The sequence below is a fragment of the Triticum urartu genome, chromosome 2A, assembly GCF_056163025.1.
Source record: "Triticum urartu cultivar PI428250 chromosome 2A, HENAU_Tu73, whole genome shotgun sequence".
Taxonomy (NCBI): Eukaryota; Viridiplantae; Streptophyta; class Magnoliopsida; order Poales; family Poaceae; genus Triticum; species Triticum urartu.
This window is the reverse complement of record NC_141874.1, coordinates 317,664,922-317,691,697: the sequence shown is the minus strand read 5'-3', so window position 1 is coordinate 317,691,697 and position 26,776 is coordinate 317,664,922.

The following is a 26,776-nucleotide window of genomic DNA, read 5'->3' as shown; positions in this document are numbered from 1 at the left end:
AAAGACTTCCTGAAGAGCAAAGGCTTCAAACCTGGTTCCCTGGATCCCACACTCTTCACGAAGACATATGATTGTGAACTGTTTGTGTGCTAAATCTATGTGGATGACATTATCTTCGGCTGCACTGACAAGAGATACAGTGATGAGTTTGGGCATATGATGCAAGATCAATATCAGATGTCCATGATGGGTGAGCTGAAATTCTTCCTCGATCTTCAAATCCGTTAGCAGAGCAATGTCATCTTCATATCACAAGAGAAATACCTCAAAGATTGCCTGAAGAAGTTTGTAATGCAAGACTGCAAAGGGTACACGACGCCAATGCCAACCAAAATTCATGTGGGCCCCGACGACAATGGTAAAGAGTTCGATCAAAAGGTATATCGCTCCATGATTGGTTCTTTACTCTATTTATGTGCATCCAGGCCAGATATAATGCTTAGCATTTGCATGTGTGCCCAATTTCAAGTGGCACCAAAGGAATCGCATCACTTAGCTGTGAACCGAATTCTTCGATATTTGGCTTACACCCCAACACTAGGATTATGGTATCCAAAGGGCTCAAAGGTTGATCTAGTTGGATTCTCAGATGCTGATTATGCTGGTGACAAGGTTGATCGCAAGTCCACATCAGGCACATGTCACTTTCTTGGACGATCTCTTGTCTTTTTGTCTTCAAAGAAGCAGAACTGTGTATCCATCTCCACTGCTGAATCTGAATACATTGATGCTGGATCTTGCTGCGCTCAGCTTCTATGGATGAAGCAAACTCTCAAGGACTATGGCATCCACCTGAAGCATGTGCCACTCTACTGCGACAATGAAAGCGCCATCAAGGTTGCCAGCAACCTAGTTTAGCACTCAAAGACAAAGCACATTCAGATCCGTCATCACTTTCTCAGAGATCATGTCATGAAGGAAGATATTGATATCATTCACGTCAACACTGAAGAGAAATTGGCAGATATCTTCACAAAGCCCTTGGATGAGAAAAGGTTTTGCAAGTTGTGGTGTGAGCTAAATATCTTAGAATCCTCAAATGTCCTGTAATTGGACACACATCGTAATGCTTATGCATGTTGATGACTTAGATGTGCAACACACAAAGTAACGTATATCTTCAATCAATGAAGACATACACTCTAACTCTGAATACATTAACACATAATTTGACTTTGGAGCACCACGATAATTGTGCACCGTGTCTGGGTCTAATACTTCCTATACGGTGGGTAACGCCACCACCAAAACCTTCTTGAAGCTTTTCAATTTGGCATCATAATTGCATAGTTTTTGAATTTGGTTTGTCTTCAACATTTATTTGACCTCAAGGTTTATCTTCGCAATGTTGAGTTGGTCTTATACTGATATATATATATATATCTGTGTGTGTGTGTTCTGTCCTCTACATCATTCACTTATAGCTATGTATTTATACTTGAATTTTTATGATCTAAGTGAAAGTGATCGGACCCTAACCCCTTCTGTGCTTCTTCCTCAAATTCTATCTGTCTAAGTCATATGCATTCTGTTGAAACCTGTCAAATGTCTTCCCTAAGTCCTTGTCAGCAGAAGACACAGAGACTGATAACCCATAAGTATAGGGGATCGTAACAGTTTTCGATAAGTAAGAGTGTCGAACCCAACGAGGAGCTAAAGGTAGAACAAATATTCCCTCAAGTTCTACCGACCACCGATACAACTCTACTCACGCTTGACGTTCGCTTTACCTAGAACAAGTATGAAACTAGAAGTACTTTGTAAGTGTTTTTGGATAGGTTTGCAAGATAATAAAGAGCATGTAAATAAAAAGTAGGGGCTGTTTAGATAAAGACACAACTAAGTTAGTTTTAGTAAAGAGCTTTTTGTTATGAGAAAGTTATTTGTCCCTAGGCAATCGATAACTAGACCGGTGATCATTATTGCAATTTTATATGAGGGAGAGGCATAAGCTAACATACTTTCTCTACTTGGATCATATGCACTTATGATTGGAACTCTATCAAGCATCCTCAACTACTAAAGATCATTAAGGTAAAACCCAACCATAGCATTAAAGTATCAAGTCCTCTTTATCCCATACGCAAACAACCTACTTACTCGGGTCTGTGCTTCTGTCACTCACGCCACCCACCATAAGCAAATCATGAACATATTGCAAACCCTACAGCGGGAATCCCTCACGCTTGGGCGACACGGAGAGCATCATAGGACATCACCAATAATGAAACATGCAACTCAAACCAATCACGATCATCAAATAACCCATAGGACAAAACGGATCTACTCAAACATCATAGGATAGCCATACAACATTGGGAAATAATATATAGCGTTGAGCACCATGTTTAAGTAGAGATTACAGCGGGTGAGAGAGAGGTTACACCGCTGCATAGAGGGGGAAGAGTTGGTGATGATGGCGGTGAAGTTGTTGGTGAAGATTGCGGTGAGGATGATGGCCCTCGGTGGCACTCCGGTGCCACCGGAAGCGAGGGGGAGAGAGCCCCCCTCCTTCTCCTTCTTCCTTGACCTCCTCCCTAGATGGGAGAAGGGTTTCCCCTCTGGTCCTTGGTCTCCATGGCATGGGAGGGGCGAGAGCCCCTCCGAGATTGGATCTGTCTCTCTGTCTCTCTCTGTTTCTGCGTTCTCAGATTCTACCCTTTCACCGTTTCTTATATTCTCGGAGATCTGTAACTCCAATTGGGCTGAAATTTTAACACGATCTCTATCCGGATATTAGCTTTCTTGCGGCGAAATAAGGGCACCAACTGCCTTACGGGGTGGCCACGAGGGTCAGGGGCACGCCCCCTGCCTCGTGGGCCCCTCGAGCATCGTCTTGCGTTGATTTTTCTTTCCAAAAATCGCATATATTCCAAAAAAAATCTCCATCAGTTTTTATCCCGTTTGGACTCCGTTTGATATGGATATTCTGTGAAAAAACATGCAACAAATAGGAACTGGCACTGGGCACTGGATCAATATGTTAGTCCAAAAAATAGTATTAAAAGTTGCCAAAAGTATATGAAAGTTGTAGAATATTGGCATGGACAATCAAAAATTATAGATACGATGGAGACATATCAGCATCCCCAAGCTTAATTCCTGCTCGTCCTCGAGTAGGTAAATGATAAAAAAGATAATTTTTGATGTGGAATGCTACCTAGCATAATCTTGATCACATATCTAATCATGGCATGAATATTAAGACACGAGTGATTCAAAGCAATAGTCTATCATTTGACATAAAAACAATAATACTTCAAGCCTACTAATAAAGCAATCATGTATTTTCAAAATAACATGGCCAAAGAAAGTTATCCCTACAAAATCATATGGTCTGGCTATGCTCCATCTTCACCACACAAAATATTCAAATCATGCACAACCTCGATGACAAGCCAAGCAATCGTTTCATACTTTTGATGTTCTCAAACCTTTTCAACTTTCACGCAATACATGAGCGTGAGCCATGGACATAGCACTATAGGTGGAATATAATGGTGGTTGTGGAGAAGACAAAAAAAAGGAGAAGATAGTCTCACATCAACTAGGCGTATCAACAGGCTATGGAGATGCCCATCAATAGATATCAATGCAAGTGAGTAGGGATTGCCATGCAACGGATGCACTAAGAGCTATAAGTAGATGAAAGCTCAAACTGAAACTAAGTGGGTGTGCATCCAACTTTCTTTCTCATGAAGACCTCGGGCATTTGAGGAAGCCCATCATCAGAATATACAAGCCAAGTTCTATAATGAAAACTCCCACTAGTATATGAAAGTGATAACTCAAGAGACTCTCTATATGAAGAACATGGTGCTACTCAGAAGCACAAGTGTGGTAAAAGGATAGTAACATTGCCCCTTCTCTCTTTTTCTCTCATTTTTTATTTTTTTTATTTTTTTTATTTTTTTGGGCCTTCTCTCTTTTTTTGGCCTTTCTCTCTTTTTTTTTCCTTTTTTCGTCCGGAGTCTCATCCCGACTTGTGGGGGAATCATAGTCTCCTTCATCCTTTCCTCACTGGGGCAATGCTCTAATAATGATTATCATCACACTTTTATTTACTTACAAATCGATACTAGAACAAAGATATGACTCTATATGAATGCCTCCGGCGGTGTACCGGGATGTGCAATGATCTAGCGTAGCGATGACATAAAAAAACGGACAAGCCATGAAAACATCATGCTAGCTATCTTACGATCATTCAAAGCAATATGACAATGAATGCTCAAGTCATGTATATGATGATGATGGAAGTTGCATGGCAATATATCTCGGAATGGCTATGGAAATGCCATAATAGGTAGGTATGGTGGCTGTTTTGAGGAAGGTATATGGTGGGTTTAAGGTACCGGCGAAAGTTGCGCGGTACTAGAGAGGCTAGCAATGGTGGAAGGGTGAGAGTGCGTATAATCCATGGACTCAACATTAGTCATAAAGAACTCACATACTTATTGCAAAAATCTATTAGTCATCGAAACAAAGTACTACGCGCATGCTCCTAGGGGGATAGATTGGTAGGAAAAGACCATCGCTCGTCCCCGACCGTCACTCATAAGGAAGACAATCAATAAATAAATCATGCTCCGACTTCATCACATAACGGTTCACCATACGTGCATGCTATGGGAATCACAAACCTCAACACAAGTATTTCTACAATCCACAACTACCAACTAGCATGACTCTAATATCACCATCTTTATATCGCAAAACTATTGCAAGGAATCAAACATATCATATTCAATGATCTACAAGTTTTATGTAGGATTTTATGACTAACCATGTGAATGACCAATTCCTGTCATCTCTCTAAATAGATGAAGCAAGGGAGTTTAATTATTTCTACAAAAGATATGCCCGTGCTCTAACAAATATAAGTGAAGCAAAAGAGCATTCTACAAATGGCGGTTTTCTATGTAAAGAGAAATAGGCAATCCAAACTTCAAATGATATAAGTGAAGCACATGAAGCATTCTATAAAGCCATACTCAAAAGATTTAAGTGAAGTGCAAAGAGCATTCTATAAATCAACCAAGGACTATCTCATACCAGCATGGTGCATAAAAGAAAAATGAAAACTAAATGCAAAAGACGCTCCAAGATTGCACATATCGCATGAACGAAACGAATCCGAAAACATACCGATACTTGTTGAAAAAAGAGGGGATGCCTTTCGGGGCATCCCCAAGCTTAGATGCTTGAGTCTCCTTGAATATTTACTTGGGGTGCCTCGGGCATCCCCAAGCTTGAGCTCTTGCCTCTCTTCCTTCTTCTCATATCGAGACCTTCTCGATCATCGAACACATCATCCACACAAAACTACAACAGAAAACTCGGTAAGATCCGTTAGTATAATAAAGAAAATCAATACTCTAAGTACTGTTGTAAACTAATTCACATTTTGATTTTGCAATGTAGCTACTGTAATATAACTTTTCCATGGCTTAATCCACTGATATAAATTGATAGTTTCATCAAAACAAGCAAACTATGCATCAAAAAACAGAATTTGTCTAAAACAGAACAATCTGTAATAATCTGAACATTTACCATACCTCTGGTACTCCAAAAATTCTACCAAACTTAGGAAAAATAAACAATCTGTGTAGAAAGACAATGCAAAAAGAATCAGAACCGTTTGACGTTCCAGTAAAGAAATGTAAAATCGCGCACTACAACCAAAGTTTTTGTCCTGCACCGTACAAACCAACAAGCAAAGTAAACATCCTAAAGGCAAATATTAGCACATTATTTTTATTTTTAAACTTTATAAAAGCACACAACAGAAATAAATGACTCTCTAAAACTTCCAGGTTGTCTCCCTGGCAGCGCTTTCTTTAAAGCCATTAAGCTAGGCATATAGTGCTCAAGTAATGGATCCACCCGGATCCCAAGGTATATCAAAGCCAATTTTAATTAATAATGATTTGTAATTTAGTAGTGAGCACAAAGTAACATATATCATGCAACAACGAAGTCTAACTCTCTTCCTATGCATCGGCATGTCATAAAAGAAACAATTCATGCACACATAGTAAAGGCCAATGCATAGTATAAATAGTTTCTTGCAATTTTATCATGTGGGAAACATAGAGAGGTGGAGATGTAGTTCCTCTCTCATAATAATTGCAAGTAGGAGCAGCAAGCACATGAATATTATATTCATCAAAATCATCATGTGTAATAGTAAAATGCAACCAATCAATATAATCCTTAATAAGTGCAAACTTCTCCGATATAGTGTAGTCGAGAGAATTCAAAAGGATAATAGGACTATCATGCGTGGGTGCAATAGCAACAATTTCATGTTTAACATAAGGAACTATAGCAAGTTCATCTCCATGAGCATAATTTATATTGGCATCTTGGCCACAAGCTTAGCAATCATCATCAAAAAGGGATATTTCAAGAGAATCAACGGGGTCATAACAATCATCATAGCAATCATCCTTCGGTAAGCACAAAGGGAAATTAGACAATGTGTGAGTTGAAGAGTTACTCTCATTAGAAGCGGGCACGGGTAGCTAACCCGCTCTTCCTCCTTTTGTTCTTCGCTCTCCTCATCATCTTTTTCATCCAATGAGCTCACAGTTTCATCAATTTCTTCTTCCATAGACTCCTGCAAAATATTAGTCTCTTCTTGGACAGTGGAGACTTTCTCAATAAACGCATCAATATCGGCATTGAATTCATAATTCTCATAGCAATATTTAAGGATAGCTAAATTTTCAGCTCTATAAACTGAATCATCAAAATTTTCACACTCTTTAAACAAAGATTCAATTTCATAAGCACCCATAAAAGCAACAACTTCTTCTATTTGTTCCACATCATAGTAATCATATATACCATTAGCATAAGAAGCCAAGGTTTTATCATCATTAAATTTGCATGAAAAGTGAAGGTGTGGAGCCTTCATCCTAGAGCAACAAGTATAGTCATATCGCAAGCAAAGTTGCCGAGCATACCAATGCAACATATGAATTTGATCCCATAATAGTTTCCCTTTTTCTGTCATACGATAATCGCTAAAGTATTCACGTTGATCCAACGTGTCTCCCATTATATAATTGAATGGGTTTTTCTCAGGATTATCAAAGTAGTACATGATATCTTTCACATAATGAGCATCGAGGGTTTTAGGAGGTTCCCCATCTCCATTAGTAGTAGGTAAACCTAATTTTTTTGGTATTTCGTGTTCCATATCCATAACTAAAGATAGAGAACACCTTAGAACAGCAAATAAAAATTACTTAGTGATAAAGCAAACAAGCACACACGAGAATATTCACCCCACGCTATGACTCCCCGACAACGGCGCTAGAAAAAGGCCTTGATAACCCACAAGTATAGGGGATCACAACAGTTTTCAATAAGTAAGAGTGTCGAACCCAATGAGGAGCTAAAGGTAGAAAAAAATATTCCCTCAAGTTCTACCGACCACCGATACAACTCTACTCACGCTTGACGTTCGCTTTACCTAGAACAAGTATGAAACTAGAAGTACTTTGTAAGTGTTTTTGGATAGGTTTTCAAGATAATAAAGAGCATGTAAATAAAAAGTAGGGGCTGTTTAGATAAAGACACAACTAAGTTAGTTTTAGTAAAGAGCTTTTTGTTACGAGAAAGTTATTTGTCCCTAGGCAATCGATAACTAGATCAGTGATCATTATTGCAATTTTATATGAGGGAGAGGCATAAGCTAACATACTTTCTCTACTTGGATCATATGCACTTATGATTGGAACTCTAGCAAGCATCCGCAACTACTAAAGATCATTAAGGTAAAACCCAACCATAGCATTAAAGTATCAAGTCCTCTTTATCCCATACGCAAACAACCTACTTACTCGGGTCTGTGCTTCTGTCACTCACGCCACCCACCATAAGCAAATCATGAACATATTGCAAACCCTACAACAGGAATCCCTCACGCTTGCGCGACACGGAGAGCACCATAGGATAGCACAAATAATAAAACATGCAACTCAAACCAATCACGATCATCAAATAACCCATAGGACAAAACAGATCTACTCAAACATCATCGGATAGCCATACATCATTGGGAAATAATATATAGCGTTGAGCACCATGTTTAAGTAGAGATTACAGCGGGTAAGGGAGAGGTTGCACTGCTGCATAGAGGGGGAATAGTTGGTGATGATGGCGGTGAAGTTGTTGGTGAACATTGCGGTGAGGATGATGGCCCCCGGTGGCACTCCGGTGCCACCGGAAGCGAGGGGGAGACAGCCCCCTCCTTCTCCTTCTTCCCTGACCTCCTCCCTAGATGGGAGAAGGGTTTCCCCTCTGGTCCTTGGTCTCCATGGCATGGGAGGGGCGAGAGCCCCTCCGAGATTGGATCTGTCTCTCTGTCTCTCTCTGTTTCTGCGTTCTCAGATTCTACCCTTTCACCGTTTCTTATATTCCTGGAGATCCGTAACTCCGATTGGGCTGAAATTTTAACACGATCTCTATCTAGATATTAGCTTTCTTGCGGCGAAAGAAGGGCACCAACCGCCTTACAGGTTGTCCACGATGGTCAGGGGAACGCCCCCTGCCTCGTGGGCCCCTCGAGCATCGTCTCGCATTGATTTTTCTTCCCAAAAATCACATATATTCCAAAAAAAATCTCCGTCAGTTTTTATCCCGTTTGGACTCCGTTTGATATGGATATTCTGCAAAACAAAAAACATGCAACAAATAAGAACTGGCACTGGATCAATATGTTAGTCCCAAAAATAGTATAAAAAGTTGCCAAAAGTATATGAAAGTTGTAGAATATTGGCATGGAACAATAAAAAATTACAGATACGATGGAGACGTATCAGAGACACACATTTAAATATGTTTTAATGCTATATCCCTTTTGCCTGAATACCGGAGAAGCCGGAATGACCACCCGACAATCCAGGTGTGCATGGGAACATGGAGCAACTTCCAATAAGTTGCATGGAGGCCACGTGTCCTTCAGATGTGAACCACCAAGGGCACCTGCGTAATTACGCTGTGCAGTCCCCTTCCTTATAAATACACACACCGCACGGTCATTATCTCTTCTTCCACCTCGCCACCTCGCTCAAACCCTAGCTCCTCTGCTAGCTCACGTCGACGCCGGAGACAAAACACTTAGCTGCCGCGACTTCTTCGCTGCCGTCCTCACGCCGGCAGCGGACCTCGTCATCTCCGCCTCTACCGTAGGTGTCTTCTGCCGCCAAGTAGGGCGCGGGAGATTGAATTGCTCGGCTTCTAACTCTGCCTCATCTAGCAGTTTGTCAGCGGTAATTAAATCTCACTTTTTACTGTCTTTTTGATCAGTCAAATCCATCCACTTCAACCAAAAGTGGTTTCTATACTTACGAATCTGGATCTGTCTTTATCTGCATCTCATATCATGCTAAGGATATTCACTTATGCTTCATAACTAGTTAGATTCCTCACTTGTACTTATTCTTGGATTTGTACAAATCTGGAACCAACCCTCTTCAAATAAGTGAATGTCTTCGCTCTATGAGGTCAATGTCTTCAAACTGATTTATCTTCAGAATCTTCTGAGAATGCATATGACCTCTTACCCTTCCCTCGCACCTCTAATGCTGTCACAGGTACATGTCCGTGTGATAATCCCTTGGTTCTCATAGTCTGCATTCATTTGCAAAGTTCCCACAACATCATATTCACTCCCCTGAAGCCAGTTCTTGTTTGACCAGTAGACGGAAGACTTTGACTGTTCTGAAGCCAATCAGTCTGAATATCATGGCCACAGAGAAATCAGCAAGGAGAGGTGGCAGGCAGCGCAGAGGCAACACAACTCTAGATATGCCTTCGGATCTGTATGAAATGTACAAAACTGATCCTGAGGAAAACTACAATCAGCGCAAGACCCGAATCCAATGGATTCGAAGATATTGGGCAGAACACTGGTTCAAGTACAACTTCGTCACTGCTGAGTATGCTGAGAAGAACGCCATCAAGCGCCCATGGGGCGACATACTGTACAAGAATCAGCAGCCAAAATCAAAGCCTGAAGTTGTTGCCCAAGGCTTCTACTGATGCATGGTCCGTGGACCGAAGCCTGAGAATGACAACCCATCATCTATGTTATGGTGTCGCAAAGACAATCTCTTCAAGCGCAACTATCAGTTTGCCAAAGAGTTGGCTGCCAAGAACAAAAGGAATTTTGGACTCAACTCCAACCCTGGTCCGTCTGCTCCAAGGCAGGATGGCACTCGTGATGCCAATCCGAATGTCATCGGCCCTTTCACTAGCTTCAATGGGCTCCTCTTCCACACTGCTGCTTAGAGGGCCACAGTGGAGCAATCTGCTGATGATGCAGACTCCTAAGATGTGCCAGCTTCACCGAAGCAGAAGAAAAAGAAGTCAAAATCTTCGAAGCTATCTGCCACACCAAAAGCTTCAACTGTGAAGCCGTTGAAGATTCCACCTCCTGAACCCAGTGTGTAGTAGGAAGATTTGTCTCGTGTCTCCGAGAAGACCAAGAAGCCCAAGAAGATTTCTAGGCATGAACTGACTCCTGCTGCCGTTCTGCGCAACGAGGAAGACACCATTGATCTGTCTAGTGATGAAGATCTTGGTGATGAAGCACTTGAGATGCTGATCAAGAGCAAGTTAGAGGCGGAGATCTTCAATGATTTGCCCCTCTTTGACGTTGACATTTTGAACAATTTCATTGATGAGTGGTTTGATGACCAGTATTGATGACCTTCAGCTCCCTGTGGGCATAAGCGTCACGTTTCACGGAGCCATTGCTAATGAGTTGTCCTTGTCTCAGAAAATCGTCGAACTCAAGAACATGGTTGATTATGAGAAGGCGCATTTCAAGAAGAATATGGCCAAGCTCAGTGTGGCTGATGTGCATATCTTCAAGAAGATGCTGCATGATCTTAAGGAAGAATTCCACAAGAAGCGTGAAGAAGCAAAAGGCTCACGAGAGCGCATGAAGTACTTTGCGCAGAAATGTGTTCAAGCTCATAATGAAGCTGAGAATAGAAAGGCTCTTGGGCGTCCTGGCATCGACCCCAGGATGTCTGCCAAGCAAAAGAAGAAGTCTGCTGCGGCCCAATCTGAAGCACCACGGCAGGAAGAACCTCACATTGTCTTCCCTGCCCGTATGACTGGCTCGAAGCGTATGGTCACCTCAGCAGCTTCAGAGCTAAAGAAAACAAGGGCAGCTGAAGCCAAAGCCAGGAAGCGCAAGCACAAAGACACTTCATATGGTGCTCCATCAAAGAAGAAATTGAAGACCAAGTCTTCAAAGAAAGAGCGTCCTGAAGCCTCAGAACCCCTCAATGTTGAACCCATTTCTGTTGCTCTTCCCGCCTCAACCAATCAAGAGCGTTGTCTTATGATCCATCAGCCTGCTTCTACAGAGGCTCTAGAAAGTGAAGAAGTTCCATCTACTAACCCCAACACAATTGAATACATTGGTCATGAAGACAATGTTGATGATGATGTAGTCCTTCCTCAGCTCGAGCCCCAGTTGGTATCATCGCTTGCTCTGACGAGCAGTGAACTTTTTAGCATTGGTCGTCCATTGACGCCAATCGCTCAGGATGACTCATGGGCCGAGAGCCAGCAGCAAGACACCCCAGTACAAGATGAGACACCAAGAACACCACCACATCAAGTCACCACTCTGGTGCTTGACGACGACAACTACATGGTACAGACCACTCCCTCACCAAAGGCGTCGCCCGCATTTCGCAGGCTTTGCAAAGGCCCCAGGCCACAAGTCACCATGTCGAGCATTCCAGAAGGGGAAGTGCACCAAAGCTCAGTATCACGTCAAGAGTTTACTAAAGCCACCTCTACTGCGAATGCCTCTGAGTCTGCAGCCAAAGTTGCTGAAGACATTCCGGCTGCATCAGCCGATGAAGACAAAGAAGAGAGATGTAACGCCCCGAGTCTGATGCGCGAGGTGTCTTCTAGTTACTCGCCGTCATTGCCACGTCATTTTCTTGCATATTGCACTTCGCCATCTCATCATGTGCATTGCATCCTCATGTTTTCAAAACTTGCATCCGGTCATTTTCTCCGTTGTCCGTTTCGGCATCCGACACTCTCACATGCACCTGCCGCACCTTCTAGATCTCGTTTCGTTAGCGGGAGAAAAACATTCTCGGAATGGGCCGAGATTTGTCGAGTGGTCTTGGTATACCACCAGTAGACCGCTTGTCAAATTTCGTTCCATTTGGAGGTCGTTTGATGCCCCAACGGTTAACCGCGTTAACCGCTGGACCCCTTTCTCCTTGCAGCCTAGCAGCCCTTCATAACAGCCCACTAGCCCACTAGCCCATCTAAACCCCCTCCATGCTCTTTGTCGCTGGATCATGATCGTGTGGGCGAAAACCGCACCTCATTTGGCCTCTCCTACCTCCCTGAACCTATAAATAGGTCCTCCCCGTCCAAATCGCAGTCAAATCCCTAGTCTCCCCCTCTCCCACCACCATCGGACACGTTCATGACGGCCGGACATGTCCGCGTCGCCGCCCTCTTCCAACCGGAGCTCGCCACGTCACCCCCGCCGGCCCTCTCTATCCCCGCGCGCCATCGGGCACACGGAGCCCATCTCCAGCCCGCCCCGAGCCGCGGCGGGCCCGAATCTCGCCCGCACCGCCGCTCACTGGCCCCGGCGCCTCCTGCCGCCCGCGCGCCCGCTCCGGCCGCCACCGCCTCCACCGCTGCCCTCCGCCTCGCCCGTGCGCTCTCGCCCCTGTGCGCCGCCGCCCGCCCGCCGTCGCCCCCTCGCGCCACCGCACGCTGCCGCCGCCGCCCCGCCATGGGCTCCTCCGTCCCCGTCGTCCTCCATAGCCGCCGCGTCGTCTCCCTCGCCGGAGAGCTCGCCGGCGCCGGATCTCTCGCCGACGCCGGATCTCTCGCCGGTGCTAGATCCGGGGAGTGGGATGAGATCCACCACTCCCCCGAACAAAACGCGGCGCCCTGTCCCGGATCTCCTCGTCCCGCTCCTCCTCGTCCCGTTGACTTTCGCGAGGTTGATTGTCTCTAAGTACCTGGAAAAATCATATTATGTGTGCATGTTCATCATGGCATAACTTCATGCATATTGCTCCGTTTTGCGTGTATGATATGTCAAATTGTTCATCTATGAATGCTCTACATGCTAGTGTCATTTGCATGCATGTTACTCTTCATCTTGATGCCCTAATCATCGTTGCAAAAGTGTTAAATGTTATAACCTGCTGAAAATTGTCATAACTTGCTGATTTTTCCTTTTCATAGCATTTTGTGTGTTTATCTTTTGAGCATCATGTCAATAAGTTTTAGGAGCATCTTCATGCCATCTTTACAGTGGTTCAATCCATGTATTTTTATGTGCCTTGTGGTGACTAGCACAAGCTTGCAAAGTGTGCTACTTGATGTTTGCTGTTTTATAAGACTTAGTAATTTTTGCTAAGTCTGTAACTGTTACATTATATTGCCATGTTAACTTGATGCTACCATCAATTCCATGCATAATATGGAGATACCTAGTTGACATGTTTTGATGTTCATGTTAGGCTATATCATGCCATGCCATTTGATGCCTCATATATGTCCTATAGCATATGTTTTCATTGCCATGAACATGCCTAAATGATGTTCCAGTTTTTTGTTAACTTCATGATGCCATGTTGTGAGCTTGTTATTAATTAATCTATGCCTCTTTTGCAGATGCCCCAATTACATGAATTGAAGTATGATATGAGTTCTTTGTCCACATGCCAAGTTTGACAATTTTGGACTTCATATGACCTCTGTTCCAAGCTTGCAAATATGGTATGCTGATGTTGCTGTTTTACACTTGCTAAAACTATTACAATATTTTAACTTGTCTTGATGGTTCCCACTAGTTCATAAGCCATATGGTTATGATGCCTTGATGTTATTTGCTCCTTGTTATCTATACTTTGATTCCGTGCCCTTATTTGCCATATAACTTTCTATAGTTTGTCTCTTTCTTGCTCTCAAGTTTCCATCATGCCAAACCTGTCAACCTGTTAATAGTATGTTCCTTTTTTGCAAGTATCATACTGATTACTCCATGCATCATATGAACTTGTGCCCATGGTCTAAGTTGAAGTATATCATGTCTACTACATGTCCATGTCTTTTAAATAATTATTAAAGTTGCTATGCTTGCTGTTATGTGCCTCCAAAGTCAGCATCATAATGTTATTGTTTTGTATTCCCAGATTTCCTCCAAGTCTGAGAATCAGCTTATATCATGTTTGCATCTTGCCTTGATGATTCCCATGAACCTATTTATCATATGGTTATGCCATGTTGTGTGTTTTGAGCTCCATGATATGTACTAGCATGCCATGTTTTTGCTTGCCATGGTCTTGCACTGTAGCTTAATTATTTCTTGCCTCCAACCTGCCATCGCATAAACTCTGCTCATACATATGCTTTGTTTTCACCAAGTCATAATCTATGTTATCAAGTTGCTTTTTGCATTGATCATTTTGGTTTAATCTTGATGCCTATGAACCTGAACCTTAATGATATTTGAAGCAATTTGTCTCTACTTTGAGTGCATATCAAGCTTCTGTCCATATGTGTTCCTGTAGCGTGTTGTTTCCTTGATGACAAAGTGCTTAGTTGCTGTTTTGGCCAAATTGTGTTTGAAACTTGTATTAAGTGTATGTGTTGAACCGTGGCTCCATTTGGAGCATGCTCTATATGAAACTTGCTTAGTTTTGCATGTAGTTTCATGCTACCTTGTTGCATCCATGTTTTGGAGTGTTTGTGATTCTATTTTGCTTGCATTTTCATCAATGCCATGTTTCACTTGTTGTGCTCATATCTTCTAGGCGATAGCTCTGAATTAAACGAACTTATATATAACTTGACTAGAAAACCGTGTAGATCATCATGGTGCATCTTAACTTGCTGTTTAACAACTTCAACATTGTGTTTTAATCAGATCTGGACCAATTTCGAAATTTGCATATGGGGACTTACCGGAATTGTTATATTTTGATTCTGGCCTCATTTAAACTTGCTTTGTTGTGTTGTTCTTGTATGCATCATCTCTTGCCATGAGTAGCATCATATAGCCTTGTCATGCATCATACTTGGTTGGGCGTCATGTCTTGTTCATGCTTGTGTGTTTATCATGTTGTTGCTTCTTTTCGGTTGTGCTCCTTCTCGATAGTTCCTGTTTCGTTGCGATTGTGAGGATTCGTTTGACTACGTGGGATCATCTTCTTCATGGACTCATTCTTCTTCCTAGCAAGATTTCAGGAAAGATGACCATCACCTTGGATCTCATTACTATCTTTGCTATGCTAGTTGTCTCGATGCTACCTCTACGTCGCGCTACCTACCACTTTTTTATCAAGCCTCCCAAATTGCCATGATAGCCTCTAACCTTTTCACCCTTCCTAGCAAACCGTTGTTTGGCTATGTTACCGCTTTGCTCAGCCCCTCTTATAGCGTTGCTAGTTGTAGGTGCAGTTGCAGGATGTTCCATGTTGGGACATGGATATCATGGATATCATGGGATATCACAATATCTCCTACTTAATTAATGCACTTATATACTTGGTAAAGGGTGGAAGGCTTGACCTTATGTCTGGTGTTTTGTTCCACCGTTGCCGCCCAAGTTTCCGTCATACTGGTGTTATGTTCCTTGATTTTGCATCCCTAACACGGTGAGGGTTTATGACCCCCTCTTGATAGTTCGCTTTGAATAAAACTCTTCCAACAAGGCCCAACATTGGTTTTAACATTTTCCATAATAATATTGAAATACATAGTTAATTGGCATCGGGCGTCATGAACCCAAGGATTCTTTCTACATAGCAGGGCGCTGTGCTGATGGTGTTGGTCCCAAATGGGCAGCCTGGGGGGCCACCTCGGGGAAACCCGAGGTATTTGGTTTTACTCGTAGCTTGTCCCATCCGGACGTGGCCTGAGACGAGATACATGCGACTACTATCAGGGTGTCGGCACGCCAGGAGGTCTTGCTGGATTAGTTTTACCATTGTCGAAATGTCTTGTGCATCGGGATTCTGAGTCTGATTAGAGGGTCCTGCGATGGAGGATTGTCTCCGCGGATCGTGAGCTTGTCACGGGCTAAGTTGGGACACCCCTGTAGGGTTTAAACTTTCGAGAGCCGTGCCCACGGTTATGTGGAAGATGGGAATTTCTTAATATCCGGTTTTAGAGCACTTGAAGTAAACTCAATTAAAATACACCAACCACGTGGGTAACCGTGACTGTCTCTTTTCGGGGAAGTTTGAGAGGAGAACACAGTTGGGTTATGTGTGAACGTAAGTAGTTCAGGATCACTTCTTGATCACGACTAGTTTGCGACCGTTTGTGTAGTTTATCATCTTACTCTTGTACTCGTAAGTTAGCCACCATACATTGCTTAGCCGCTGCTGCAAGCTGACCACTTATCCTTTTCGTACCCATTAAGCTTTGCTAATCTTGATACCCATGGTAATGGGATTGCTGAGTCCTCGTGGCTCACAGATTACTACAACAATAGTTGTAGGTACAGGTAATGCGATGATCTAACGTGAGAGCGATGTTTACTTGTTTGGGAGTTCTTCTTCTGCTTCTCCTTCATTCAGGGGATAGGTTCTTTGTTGGCAGCCTGGGCTAGCAGGGTGGATGTCGTTTGAGTTTCTGTTTGTGTTTCATCTGTAGTCGGATGTTGTTCTCATGTATGATGTTTGATGTATTCATGTGGCATTTTATGCCTTTTGTATGTCCCCAACTATTATGTAATGGTATGATGTAATGGTATCCACCTTGCAAAAGCATGCCAATATGCGGTTCTATCCTTGGTGGGACCTTCAAGTTCCTTTAGGATAGAGTCACATATTGGGCGTGACAAGTTGGTATCATAGCCCTGACCGACCATAGGAGCCCCCTTGATTGATCGTAGTTGGTCGTTGTCGAGTCTAGAAGAAAACTTTTTCGGAGTCTAGTTATATCGGAGTGTAGGAATTCTTTTTACTCCTCAGCCCTTCATCGCTCTGGTGAGAAATCTTGACGTAGGTGTTTTGATATACTCCTCTCCCCCTTCAAATTTTTTTAGGATAACATAGTTAGTTTTCGTTCGTTGTGATGCCAGCTCTTTTCATCCGGTGCTCTCTCTTCAAATGACTCGAACCTCTTTGTCTTTTGCAAGATCAATCCTCAGCTCTTTCTCAACGACGTTGTTCCCCGTATGAAGTTGTCTTTGTTTTTCGCACCCACCCACCCACCCTTTTTCTTCTCGAAGCCAGAGTCCGCAATCAAGTATCCATCCTACTCGTGTGAAGCCTTTGCATTCTTTCCTCAATTATTTCAACTGGTGCTTTTCTCTTTAAGTTATTCGTCGGTTCCCCGTTCAAGTTGCCTTTGCTTTTCCCGCCCTCCCACCCCTTTTCTTCCCCGAGTCTGAGCCTTTATTCGGGCATTAATTTCATTCGTGCGGAGCCTCTTCAGTCTTTCCTCAATTGTCCCAACCGATGAACTCTCGTCAAGTTCATCATTGTTCCTCTCATATTATTTTCGATGGATCCAATTCAAGTTTTTCGTTGTTGATCATATTCCTTTCCTCAACTCAAGTGCTTCCCCTTGCTCGTTCGCCTCTCGCCATTTAATCATTCTAGAGTGATGAATACATCTCAGAAGATTCATGTTTGGCTTCAATTAATTCAAGGTTGTCACCTCATTCAAGTCTTTCAATCGTTCTGGTGCATCATTTTTGATTCAAACAATCCTTTCCAATGGTGTTTCTTTTCAGTGGGCCCTAACCCATAGGTCTTTTCCCAGGATCTTACCTGACTCTTCTAATTTTCCAGAGTTATTCTCCAATTATTTCCTAAGTTTGACGTAAGAATGGATTTCATCAGTAAGATGCTTTTCTAAGATTGATTCCAAATTATTTTCATTGTTAGCTCAACCACTTCGCTTTTCATTCTCCCGGAGTGCCTCAACAATTTTGTTGATGTTTCTCGTCGTCTTTCTCAATATTTGAAGACCGAAGAAGAGTTTTCCTCTAAATCTTGTCTATTCTCTCGGAGATTCATGGTGCTAGCATGTTGCGATCCTCTTATTTTGGTTCCGATCGTCGTGCGATTCTTTTCTTACCCATCCGGAATATGTCAGGAGTTGTTTTCCGTTTTGATTATCCGGAGGCCTTCATTTTGGTATATTTCTTCCTTCCAAGTTTTCAGCTTCGTTCTCCAATTATTCTAAACTGATGCCACTTCGTTCGTCTCCATATTCATACCGGTGCATTGTTCAAGCATTCTTTAATCAGTTCGCGATCTCTTCGTTCTCTTGCATCTTGATTCACTCAAGTATCTTCGTTCGTTTCCTAATTCCTCCCAGTGATTCATTCTTTTTCTTTATTCATTTTCAAATTCTCATAGTGGCTCGTTCAAGATTCTTTTCCTTCGTTATCGTATCAATTCATTCGTTCTTTCAAATCCTCCGGTGGTTCGTTGAAGACCTTCCCAAATTTGGCGCTTAATCTCGGTAGGACCGAAACGTTACGAAGGGAAACAGAGAGATTACAACCCCATCTTGGTGTGACCGAGATCCCTATCGGTGAGACCGATTTGCCTAGGGTTTGTGGCAGTGGCTATGACATCTGAACTCGGTGGCGCTGGATAGAAAGAATCGGTGGGGCCGAGTTTGACTTTTGGTTTAGGTCATATGTGGATGTGGGAAGGTAGTTGAGGGTTTTTGGAGCATATCACTAAGCACTATGAAGCAAGAACCTCATCAAGCAACACCTCATCCCTCCTTGATAGTACTGGCTTTTCCTATAGACTTAGTGTGATCTTGGATCACTAAAATATAAAATGTAGAGTCTTGAGCTTTGAGTTTGAGCCAATCTTTTTGTCCTTAGTATTTTGAGGGGTCCACTTTTTTCATCCATTCCATGCCATTCATTGAGCTTTTCCTGAAATATTAATCTTGGAATAGCATTAGCTCAATGAGCTATATGTTGTTAGGAATTACCAAAACCACCTAGGAATAGTTGCACTTTCACATATTCTGAGGCGTACTCTATGGCCGATCAAGGGACATTCTTCTGAAGCTAAACTTGAAGGAGCCATGAATACTTTGGTATTTTATATCATCAATGGCATCAGATTCAATACCCAGGATTTCTTCATCAGGCAACTAGCTGCTTCTAGGATTGATCTATTTGGCCTGAAGTTCTATGCTCCACTTGTGATGCGCCTGATCAAACTTCATTCCACCATTGATTATCAGCCCTCAGCGTGCAACCACATTGTTTTTCTGCCTGAGGTTGATCTTTCTATTGAAGCCATCTACCCCGACCTTGCCAAGAATCCCCTACATCTTCAGAATGCTGAACATCGAAGCTTCTCGCAACCAATCGAAGGAATTCTTGTTCCCAATGCTGAAACCCCCGCTTATCCTCTGGCTGGAAACATGAGAGTGCCACACCATGCTAACACTGAAGCCACTGCATGTACGATTTCCCAAAGGCCTCGGAAGCGTTCTCATGTACTCAATGTCCGAGAGCTTCTTGTGGCATTGCATCAGAAGCGTCAGATGCAGATCCTCTTGGTGGATCTAAACCGCATCCGTACTTGGCCACCAAGAATACATTTGTAGCCCATGAAGCTTGTATGCGGTCCTGGAAGAGCCTTATGCTATTATGAAGATGATCTGTATGCCGACGGCTTCATAGAGCACTTCAAGTTTGACTCCAGTCCTCCTCAAAATGCAAGCTGGTGTCGGACTCCCTCCATTGAAGATTCTGAGCATTCATCTTCGGTTGCAACCGTTGTTGCAAGAGTCGTCGATGAAGAAGACGATACCACTTCACTAACCTTGGCTATACTGCACCACGACACTGCATCAGGCCCGTCTGCACCACCAAACTCCAACGTCGACCCTGCTCCATCATCGACTCCTTCTGGGAACGAGTAAATACTCTATGTCTTCAAACCTTTTTGGTCATTACTGATAAAAGGGGGAGAAGAATATGAGTTGATAGTCTTCAAGTGGGTCTTTATGGGTGGTTGCATAATTTTGCTAAGTCGTTACAACTCTCGTCTTTTGAACAATTTGGTTTTTGGGTTGGAACACTTAAACTCGATGGTCGTCTGCTACATTGCTTTTTCTGCCACTTTGTGATGCGATGATATATCCCGCATGAAGCCATTCCGTAGACGTCCGTCTTTCATTATGCATGTCATTATGTCCGTCATCTCTTTGTATGCATGATGAATTGTCTTCATAGGTTGAAGAGGATCTCCATAAAGTAAAACCTGCCATGTGCAATTGCATTCAAAAGCAAACTACATATATGCACATCTTCAGGGGGAGCCTTTTGCTACTTATGAAGACAATGCCTTATTCCTTAACTTTCACATACTTTTATCCCCGTTGAAAACTTCAACCAGTTTGTCATCAATCACCAAAAAGGGGGAGATTGTAAGTGCATCTAGTGCCACCCCTAGTTGGTTTTGGAGTATTGACGACAAACTTGGTTGAGGGACTAATGTGTTTGTCAGAATTGCAGGATAACACAGGTAGTAGTCCCTTATTGATTTAGTTTACCTACCAGAGATGACCCCTAAAAATGTGTGAAGACATTGACGACAATGGTGGTCTGTGAAGATATTCACAGTGAAGACTATGACATGTGAAGATATTCACAGCGAAGACTATGACATGAGAAGACATTCACATGAAGACTATGGAGTGCGAAGACATAGTTGTTTCATAGTTTCCTTTTCTTCTTTGTTGAGTCATAGGAACCACCGTACTGTTAAGTGGGGTCCAAGTGAACAAAGTCAGAGTGACTGATGTGATGCTCAACCAAATCCTATGTCTTCGAGAGAAGACAATGAGAGCAAATCTTATCCAGAGCTGGATGAGTCAGCTTTACTTGTAGCCCAAGTCAAGCTGCCGCGTGTGTTTGAAATCTAACCGTTGGACACGTGACAGTTCCTTAGTGACCCAGGGTCATTTCAAACAAATCAGGTCGGGTTGCCTCATGGCTATAAATAGCCCACCTCCTACACCATAAATTGGTGGCTGCTCAGAGTTAGTGCACGGCTTTTGTCGTTTGAGAGCAACCCACCTCCGAAGCATTTGAGAGAGAGATCCTTGCGAGGACAAAGCCCAAAACACCCAGAGCCAAAGAGTGTTAGGCATCACTGAAGTCTTTCTATCCGCGTGATCTGAAGACTTGTTACACTTGAGGACCGTGAATCCTCCAGCCGGTTAGGCGTCGCGTTTTGAGCATCCATGGGTCATTGTGGATCGCCGGTGAACGAAGTCTGTGAAGGTTTGGAAGTCTACCTTGAAGACTTACCAGAGTGATTGGGCGAGGACTATGTGTTCTTAGCTCAAGGGGAATAAGGTGAAGACGCGGTCTTCTAAGTTAAGTCTCAGCCTCCCTAACCAGACGTACAGTTGTCACAGCAACTAGAACCGATCTACCAAATCCTTGTCTTCACCAAGAAACGGGTTCTATCCTTCCCTTCCCTTTACTTTAGTTTGTCTTCATGAAGTCATTGCCTGCTTGCATGATCTGAGTGTCTTCACTGCTTGAAGACTGTTTACTGTTTGGCTTCATACTATCTTTCGTCCTGATCCATTCTACCTAGCTGCCGATAGTCTTCGTGCTTTCACTTCATTGCTTACTTGACTATGGCTTGTCTAGTGTAGTCTACCTTCTGCTGCGTATCAATAGGTTCATTTCTACTGGTTGTCTTCAAAGCCCCTGTGTTCTTAAGACTTTCATAAAAATCGCCTATTCACCCCCCTCTAGTCGATAACTAGCACTTTCATAAACTAACATGGATAAAACAATGGAAAAGTATGAACACCGACAACTAGAATGAATGTGTGAACATGAATGTAATGTCGGTGAGAAATACGTACTCCCCCAAGCTTAGGCTTTTAGCCTAAGTTGGTCTATGCCCATGGATCAAAGTAGTCCTCTCCACTGTACTGAGGAGGATCCTATGGCTCCCACTGGTTAGCAAGCTCCTATGGCTCCCACTGATAAATAGACTCCTGATATGGGTCAGGTGATGGCTCTGGCTCATGAACTGGGGACCGTGTCCCCTCCCTATATGCATGAATGTCCGCGGGCAAAACAATGTACCTTCCTGAATGAATATCGAACAAAGTAGGTGCAGGAAGGTAATAATCTGAAAAGTATCCTCGCTAAATATCAAGTTATAAATGAGTCTCTTTTCCTCATCATAGCGCGTAAACTTATGTGCTACCATGCTGTCATAATCTAAGTATATAGTGGGTAGTAGTTTCTCCTCTTTCTCATAGTGCTTAATGGGTATCTCGAAGTGTCTAGCAAGGCGGGAGGCGAAGATACCTCCGAAAATAGGGCCCTTTGTACGGTTTAAACTCATCCATTTAGCAACCATAGCGCCTAAACTAAAAGTTTTATCGCGAAGTAAAGCATGGCGCAAAATGGCAAGGTCAGGAGCACTAAGGCCTCCACTCTCCCTGCGACCAATTAAACATCTCCCAGCAAATAATGAGTAGTAGCGCAAAATAGGAAAAATGTAAACTAGCCACTCTCGCTTCCGACACCTTTCTCCTTTCCCCTATGGTAACTTCATTAATAAAATCTTCCACATCTCCAGGACGTGGTTCCTCAATGCTACCCTCATAAGGTAATTTAAAAACCTCACAAAAGTCATAAAGCATCATCTCCTTATGCTCATCATATAAGTGAAACTCTACCGTGGGTGGTGATCTCCTAGCATGACAAAGAAAATTTTGCACGAAAGTATTAGTGAGTAGGAGGTACTGATCACACTGGTCATGGAGGAAGTCGGTGATGCCTGCATTCTCATCCAAATAATAGAAATCCTCATAAATTCCGGCCGCCTCCAAGAATGCATCACATGGCCACTCACACGGCCGAATCTCCGCGGCGCGAGGAAGATTGTACTTGGGCTTCTCCTTCTCCTCATTTTGTTTTTCCTTCGAACCCCGACTCGAGGAGCCTCTCAACAGTCTCCTCATCATTTTCTTCCTTTGAAAATTTCTGAAATTTTTAGTGACTCAAAATAAAAGTGAAAGAAAACTCAACAAAATTGATAGCAACTACTCCTACAAGTGCCTAAACGCTATATCATGCATCAAAACTACTTTGGACCATATAAATTTGACATGCAAGCTCAAGAACAAGGTCACCACCGGAGCAAAACTTTGCAATAAATAAAGCACTAGAACAAAAAATAATTGGACCATTGGAGGACTCATATACCGAAGAACAGTCCCCCAAAGCAGTTTTGTGAATGGAGCTTTGAGCAAGGAGATCGAAAATGGCAGCAAAATGAGCAAGAACACGAGTTTGAGCTATGGGATGATTTTTTATGGAGGAATACGAAGTGGATGTGTGCTGGAATGAATGGAGGGGACCCATGTGGGACCCACAAGGCAGGGGGCGCGCCTAGGAGGGTCGGTCGCGCCCTCCACCCTTGTGGCTCACTGGTGCATCCACCTGGTGTGTCCTGAGTGCTGGAAATTCTCAAATATTCTATAAAAAACATACTAAATTTTCAGGGCATTTTGAGAACTTTTATTTTTGGGTCATTTTTTATTGCACGGATAATTCAGAAAACAGACAGAATGTACTATTTTTGCTTTATTTAATCTAAATAACAGAAAGTAAAAGGTAGGTACATAAATTTGTGCCTTCTAAATTCATCCATATCATGCCTATCAAAATGAATCCATTAACAAGGTTGATCAAGTCTTATTAACAAACTTCTTCCGAATGACATGAAACTAGAGGATTTTCAAATAACACTAGGTTACCGCAACGGGGATATGCATGTACCCAACAATAAAAATATCATATTTCTTTCTAATAGTAGGAATAGGGAATTCGAAACCTCCAATAGTAATAGTTGAAATTTTTCCAATAGAATTGATACTATGAACTTGAGGTTGTTTCTTCGAAATGTGTACCGTATGCTCATTAATTATCATTAACATGAAAAGTGACATTGCCTTTGTTGCAATCAATAATAGCCCCTGCAGTATTCAAAAAAGGTCTACCAAGGATGATCGACATACTGTCGTCCTCGGGAATATGAAGAATAACAAAGTTCGTTAAGATAGTAACGTTTGCAACCACAACAGGCACATCCTCACAAATACTGATGGGTGTATTAGTTGATTTATCAGCCATTTGCAAAAAGATTTCAGTAGGTGTCAACTTATTCAAATCAAGTCTACGATACAAAGAGAAAGGCATAACACTAACACCGGCTCCAAGGTCACATAATGCAGTTTTAACATAGTTTCTTTTAATGGAGCATGGTATAGTTGGTACTCATGGATCTCCAAGTTTATTTGGTATTCCACCCTTAAAATTATAATTAGCAAGCATGATGGAAATTTCAGCTTCTGGTATCTTTATTTCATTAGTAACAATATCTTTCATATACTTAGCATAAGGAGGCATTTTAAGCATATCAGTCAAACTCATACGCAAAAAGATAGGTCTAATCATTTCAGCAAAGCGCTCAAAATCCTCATCATCCTTTTTATTTGATGGCTTAGGAGGAAAGGGCATGGGTTTCTGAACCCATGGTTCTCTTTCTTTACCATGTTTCCTAGCAACAAAGTCTCTCTTATCATAGCCTTGATTCTTTGATTGTGGGTTACCAAGAACAACAACAGGTTCAATCTCTACATCATTATCATTAATTACTTGGTTGAGCATCCACATGAACATAATTATTAACATTATCACTAGGTTCATGTTCATCACTAGATTGTGTCTCAGCATCGGAAATAGAAATATCGTTGGGATTCTCAGGTGTGTCTATAGCAGGATCACTAGCATGCAAAGTCCTATCAGTTTTCTTCTTCTTTTTATTAGAAGAACTAGGTGCATCAGTATTAATTCTCTGAGGATCTTGCTCAACTCCCTTAGGATGGCCCTCAGGATACAAAGGCTCCTGGGTCATTTTACCACCTCTGGTCATAACCCTAACAGCATTATCATTATTCTTACAATTCAACTCATTAAGCAAATCATCTTTTGCCGTAAGTACTTGTTCTACTTGAGTTGTAGCCATGGAAACATGTTTACTAATAAGATTAAGATCATTAATAGTTCTACTCATATAATCACCCAAGTGGTCAAGCATGTAAGCATTACGTTTCAATTGTCTACTAACATAAGCATTGAAGTTTTCTTGTTTAACAATAAAATTATCAAACTCATCCAAGCATTGACTAGCAGACTTATTATGAGGAATATCACCTTCATCAAATCTATAGAGAGAGTTTACCTCTACTACCTGTGTAGGGTTATCAAGACCATGTATTTCTTCAATAGGCAGTAAATTCTTAACATCTTTAGCTTTAATACCTTTTTCTTTCAAAGATTTGTTTGCCTCTTGCATATCTTCAGGACCGAGAAATAGAATACCCCTTTTCTTCGGAGTTGGCTTAGTAATTGGTTCATGAAGTATACAATTATTATCATTACTCAAATAATATCAATTCAGCTTGCTGAACAGTTCTTTCCTTGAAAACACAACCAGCACAACTATCCAGGTGGTCTCTGGAAGCATTGGTTAGTCCATTATAAAAGATATCAAGTATTTCATTTTTCTTGAGAGGATGATCAGGCAAAGCATTAAGTAATTGGAGAAGCCTACCCCAAGCTTATGGGAGACTCTCTTCTTCAATTTTCACAAAGTTAAATATTTCCCTTAAGGCAGTTTGTTTCTTATGAGCAGGGAAATATTTTTCAAATAAGTAGTAAACCATATCCTGGGGACTATGCACACAACCAGGAGCAATATAATTAAACCATAAATTAGCATCACCCTTTAACGAGAACGGAAACAACTTAAGAATATAGTCATAGTGAATTTTTTCCTCATGAGAAAATAGGGTGGCTATATCATTCAATTTAGTAAGATGTGCCACAACAGTTTTAGATTCATAACCATAGAAAGGATCATATTCAACCAAAGCAATTAACTCAGGATCGACAGGGAATTCATAATCCTTATCATTGACAAAGATAGGAGTAGCAAACATAGGGACATATTGCATTCTAGCGTTCAAAGACTTTTCTTTCAGCTTAACTAATAGTTTCTTAAGATCATCTCTATCATTACAAGCAAGAAAGTCTCTAGCAGTTTCCTCATCCATAACATAACCCCCAGGTACAACAAGAAATTCATATGTAGGGGGAGAATCATAATCTTCAGTTTCAATAATATCATCAGTTTTAGTAATTTCATCCTCTCTAATCCTAGCAAGTTGTTCATCCAGAAATTCACCAAGTGGCACAGTATTATCAAACAGAGAAGTAGTTTCAGCATAAGCATCATGCATAGAAGAAGTGGCATCATCAATAACATGCGACATATCGGAATCAATAGCAGGTGTAGGTGTCACAAGTTTACTCAAAATAGAAGGAGAATCAAGTGCAGAGCTAGATGGCAGTTCCTTACCTCCCCTCGTAGTTGAGGAAAAAATATGGTTCTTTGATCTTTCAAATTCCTCATAGTGGTCAACAGATATAAATCCAAAGTCACTCAGAGAATAGAACTATGCTCCCCGGCAACAGCACCAGAAAAAGGTCTTGATAACCCACCAGTATAGGGGATCGCAACAGTTTTCCAGGGTATAATATTCAACCCAAATTTATTGATTCAACACAAGGGGAGCCAAAGAATATTCTCAAGCATTAGCAGCTGAGTTGTCAATTCAACCACACCTGAATGACTTAATATCTGTAGCA